This window comes from Microtus ochrogaster, chromosome 1 (assembly GCF_000317375.1).
Source record: "Microtus ochrogaster isolate Prairie Vole_2 chromosome 1, MicOch1.0, whole genome shotgun sequence".
Taxonomy (NCBI): domain Eukaryota; kingdom Metazoa; phylum Chordata; class Mammalia; order Rodentia; family Cricetidae; genus Microtus; species Microtus ochrogaster.
In genome coordinates, this window is record NC_022009.1 from 122,707,194 (window position 1) to 122,713,193 (window position 6,000).

Genomic DNA, 6,000 nt, shown 5'->3' on the forward strand with positions numbered 1-6,000 from the left:
CCATTCATTGGGTCTGGGATTGATTTCTTGTTGCTTTTAAGGAGCCTCAAGCTGTATCATTAAGTTGTTTATTTGAAATTCCTAATCTTTTTTTTTATATGAGCACTTACAGCCATTAAGGCTACACTCAGTACCAACTTGGCGGTGTCCCAGAGATTCAGTTAGGTTGTATTTTTGTTTTCATTTGACTATAGGAGTTTAAAATTTCCTCTCTGACTTCTTGCAATCCACTATTTACTTGAAAATGCACTGTTAAATCTCCCAGGATTGCTATGGTTTCTGTAATTTCTCTTGTTCAACCACAAAAGACCATGAAAGAGATTTTATTTTAAAAAATAAAAATGAAATGAAAGGGAAACAGAGGTTGCAGATGAAATTATGCCACCATTATCTGTATGGACCCAGTGTAATTAAACAGATCTTTCTAAAAAACGGGAGACAGGAAGGCCAGCGTGAGAAACGGGCAGTAGGGATGAAATGGTGGAAGAAAGGCTTCCCGTGTCATTTCCAGCCCCAAGGATGGAAGGGAGCCAGAACGCTTGCTGCCTCTACACAGGGATGAGGGGAGATTATTTTACCTTAGATTGCCCACAAAAGAAAGCAGCTCCATTGTCACCCTGGTCTCGTTCTTGTCAAACTCAGTTCAGACTTCTGTAAGTAAAGAAGCCCAGGCTTCCAAAAGTATTATAGAGAGTTCTGCACCATGGGAACAAACAGGAAATTCACAGAGAATTTTGATAGTGTGCGAAGTGGGCAGTAATCGAACAAAGACCTAACAATGTATCTTTGGACCTGGGTAATAGTAGAGGCTGGATGGATTTGGTACAGTCAGCTTTTGAAAAGCCTAGAGTTTGTTACGAATGCTTTCAAAAGAAATACAAGTGTAAATATTGGTAGGGATCTCAGGGAAGACTCATGGTGGAATAAAGACTTGTCACGCTAGAGAATATACATAGTCAAGAGGAGCGGACCGTGGACACAAACATGAGCTGGAACTGGGGTCGGAGATGGAAGCGGATGAAGTGTTGTGGGAGTTTCAGGGAACAACACTCCTCTACACAGCGGTAGAAAGCTCTGTCGAGGTGCGCAGAGTCGATGTTTGGAAATAGTGATGTTGCCGGTTGAGCAGTGATTTCTGAGCAGTCTTTCTTGAAGGTGCAGCCTGAGTATTTTGTTGGAGCATATGAGAAAGTGGCCGTCTGTAACAAGGACTGCGAAGTAACTTGGAAATAGATAATTTAAGAAATTCTTAGTCTGGTCATGTTTTTAGCGCGCGCGCATGTGTGTGTGTGTGTGTGTGTGTGTGTGTGTGTGTGTGGAGAGAGAGAGAGAGAAAAAACGAGAAAAAAAGAGATGCTGTGGGACAATGGTCTGTATTCTGTCTCTTATATTATTTTTAATAAAATGCTGATTGGCCAGTAGCCAGGCAGGAAGTATAGGCAGGGCGACCAGGCAGGAAGTAGAAACGGGGCAATGAGAACAGGAGAATTCTGGGAAGAGGTTCGCTCTTCCCAGTGCCCCAGCCACAAAGGAAGCAAGATGTGAGTGTCTCTCTGAAAAAGTTACCAAGCCACGTGACCAACATGGACAAAAATTATGGGCTAATATAAGTTATAAGAATTAGTTAATAAGAAGAACCTGAGATACTGGACCAATCAGTTTATAATTGATGTGGACTTCTGTGTTCTTCTTTGGGACTGAAGGACTGCAGCACCAGGCAGGACAGAAATCTCAGTCAACAGAGAGAGACATGTAATATTTATGTGTGATGTACGTGCGTGTCTACAGAGGCCAGAGGAACCTATCAGGTATTCTGTTCTGTTGCTGCTTCATCTATTTCATTGAAGTAAGGTCTATCACAGAAACGGGAGCTAAGTCAGTGGCCAAGAAACTGCAACGAGAGCCCTGTTTGTGCTCTCGTGTGTGAGTTCTTGGGATTTGAACCCATGTCCTCATGGTTGCAATATTCTCTACCTGCTCCAGCCATCTCTACAGCCCAGTAAGTACTTCTATCTGCTGAGGCATCTTTCAAGCCCCACTATTTACATCTTTAAAAACGTACTGTATCCTTTGTCCCTGTAAACCTAAAGTCTTTTTGACTTTCACAACACTGAATTATCACACCAATTCTGAAACTGGGAAGTGAACTCAGTATATTAACATGAAAACTCTCTGTATGTTTATCTTAAAGTCATAGTTACATTGGATGCCTCACCAATATTTGAGCCCTGACAGATGACATAGACACAGTCTTCCACAGTGTGCATGGGTTTGAGAGGAAGTATGTTACAGACTCTGATAGACTTGATGCTGCTTGAGGCCCTCTTCACGAGGGCAACTTAAACTGCACTGACTTTGGTGTTTGAAACTCAGATGTAGGCTATACACACTAATTGACAGAGGAGTAAGGGGCGTGTGTTCTTGATAATGTAAAATCCAAATTTGAAATTTGTTTCACGGCTCTTGCAATATTTTCACATAAGATATTCCCCACAAATAAAATTTGGCAAGAACTCAGAAAAATAAGTTATGAATTAAAAAGAATCTATAAGTAGATAGCTATAAATAGATTTTTATTTTGAGTGGGCTCCCTGCAACCTTCTTATTTTTCAATAATGCTGTTTTCCCCTCTAGCTTGGTCCCTCTTACACAGCCTTATATTTTCATGGGGACTTGAGGCTCCCTAAAACAATAATATTTGAAGATAGATTTTTATTTTGTTGTGCTTGAAAGTCTCTGTCTTTCCTCACACATACACAGACATACTTGAGTTTTATCTACACTCTAGCTTTAGTTTATTTGTGTCTTGATTTATTCTTAATTTCTTAATTATATTTATTTATTAATTTTGTGAGTATTTTAGCTGCACGTACATATAGCACCACCTGCATGCTTAGTGCCTCTGAAGTCAAAAGAGGGCATTGGATCTCCTACAACTGGAGTTACACATGGCTGTGAGCCATCATGTGCTTATTGGAAATATAAACTGGCCCTCTGCAATAGCAAATATCTTAGCTACTGATGCATCTCTCTAGTCCTTATTTATTTTTAGGGCACTGAAGATGAACCTCAAAGTCTCATATACACAAGGCAAGCACTCATCCACTGAACTTTATATTCTACTCTTGAGTGTTCTATTTTCTTTCTTTCTTTTTTTCTTGTTCGTTTTTTGAAGCAGGGTTTCTCTGTGGCTTTGGAGCCTGTTCTGTAACTAGCTCATGTAGACCAGGCTGGCCTTGAACTCACGGAGATCTGTCTGCCTCTGCCTCCCGAGTGCTGGGATTAAAGGTGTGTGCCACCACCACCTGGCTGACTTTTCTATTTTCTAAATAGAAATTAATGCCAGTTTCCAACAAAGAGATTAGCAAATAATGAACAAACAGTTCTTTGCCATGGTTGTAACATTTTAATTGTCAAAAGAATCACACCAGCTGATATTATAGGATGTTAATCACATGCAGGCCCTAATGAAGCCAGGCACTATTTATATACATAACTGGATTAATATGAAAGATCTGTACATATTTAGTTTGAGTAAACCATAGTCATATTATGATGTCACCTTTGGAAAAAATGGAGATACGGGGATATTAAGTATCATTTCCCCCAATCACATAGTTAGCAAGTGGGAAAATCAGGGCTCAAACTCAAGAAGTCTAAGAAGAGGATTATCCAGGTCCGTCATTTTGAGGAGTTCTTATAAATAAGATACTTTTAAAGTATCAGAATAAAAGTCCCCAGTCAGATTCAATAAATCTTTTTAAAGGTGTAGGCACTGGGAACTTGAATCTTGACAGACATCTGTAGATAATTTTGATGACTGACTTGCAAGATAGAAACACCACTGTACCAAGAAGGTTCTCGGGCAGGGGCACACTGAAGATCACCTTATGTCAGAGGCCAGAGTCACCGTGACAATAGTCCCTACTATCTAATTTCTCCATTTCCTTGCTTGCTGGTAGTTAGAGCTACCAAGGGCACAGTGCATAGAACTTGATAGAAAACTGCAATTGTTCATGTTGAATAATACTTTATACTTTGGATCCTCTAAAAAGGTCCATGTGTTCAAGGCCCGGCCTCCAGGGTGGTCCTGTTGAGAAGTAGGAGAATCATCAAGAGGGGAGGGGCTTAATGGGACTTATCCATGCAGGCCACTGTATGGGTGTCCTCCAAGGAGAGAGTGGGAAACCCAGCCCTTTCCCTTCCCTCTCCCTTCCTGGTCATGAGATGAAGTGGTTTGTTCTGCCATGTATCCACACGATTATCCACACCCTCATCAGAAACATGACCAACGAATCGTGAAATGAAGCCTCCGGTTCCTGAGCCAAGGAGAGTATTTGCTTTAATGGAATGAAGGAGGAGGAAAGGAGAAAAGGAGATTACCGAAGCAAGCAGGCAAATCCCTGTAAACGAACACAGCAGTCTCTGGGTAGAAAAGGCACTCAGGTGCAGAGAAGCTCAGGATGCTTTGGCCCAGTTTTTCAAATTTCATATAAGTTGTTATTCCCTCTTCATTTCTTGGAAAAACTTGTTTTAAAATTTGTTGATTAAATAAATGTCTGTTTAGATAGCTGAACATTCTCTGCATTCTCTATTTCTAGACATCAGGTATGTAATCATCCCAAACATCCTGAGACAGTATCTCCCAAGGCTCTCCTTCATGGTGGAGCTGTCTGCTCCCTGAAGAGTTTCTTGAATAGCTGGATTGAAGTAGGGTTTAAAGCCAAAGCTCCAAACACAGAATATAGCTCAGGAGCAGATCATTTATCTAGCATGTATAAGAAAAGTCTTGGGACTGATCCTAAGCACACTAGAAAGGAAAACAAAAGAATAATAAAAATTACAGTTTTAACAGTATCACTTTTTAGGATACACGTCCTGAAATTTGAAAATCTGAAGTGTGGATATTTCTAAGCACTGATTATTCTCTTCCGGGGATTAAATCCAGGGCTTTGCATCTTCTAGGCAAATGCTTTACTACTGAGCTATATACCCACACTTGAAAAAAATTATTTTTATTTATGTTTGTGCTGTGTGGTGGTGTCTCTGTAAATGCCACACATGTGGGTGCCTGTGGAGGACAGAAGTGGGTGTTAGAGCCTTTGGAGCTGTAGTTACAGGAGCTTGAGAGCTACCTGATGTAGACCCTCTCTGGAGCTGTAGTTACAGGAGCTTGAGAGCTACCTGATGTAGACCCTCTTTGCTGAGCTCTCAACTTTCAACCGTACCATTGAATCATCCTGGGTTTTAGTTTTGCTGACAGAATTCTCATGGCACCAAACTGAGTCAGTTTAGTCTGCGTCCACCTACATCTTGTGGTTATATGTGCTTGTATGTTTATATTCTCTTAGTTTCTCTTTTGTAACCACTTTTCTCTCAGTCACCCAGTATTGAATCTTATGGCCCTGTCCTCACACTTAAAAAAAATATCCCAGAGTCACAAGGGACTTCCTTCCAGCACAGAAAGTCTATTTTGTGACTGTTGAAAGGGCGGAGACAACAATCAAAGCATATGTTAGTCAGTTAAAGGTCCTCTCATTTCAATATGGTAACAGGGAAAACTTGGTCTCTCTCTCTCTTGCATTATTCTTTCATAGTGGTAATATATGGGCTGAGAAAATAACATAACTGTTATGGGCATTCTGCAGGAGTGAGGGGTGGTTATTTTCATTATTCCTATGGAGTGTACACTAACCTACAGTATTTTTATTAATGAGATAGTTGATATCCTTCAGAAACACCGGATGAACAGGTGTTAATTCTGCTGATGAGTCTCCTTTAGAAACCAGGGTGCTTCTTTGATCTTCAGACCTGTGTTTCAGGTGTGCTGCTTCCTGTGGGTCTCAGACTGGATAAGGATCCAAGATGAGTTGGGAAATCCCAGTGGCCATCTCACCGATAGGACCAAAATGCCCATCCTGCGCCATGGCTGAAAGAAAGAGAAAGAGAGAGAGAGAGAGAGAGAGAGAGAGAGAGAGAGAGAGAGAGAGAGAGAGAGAG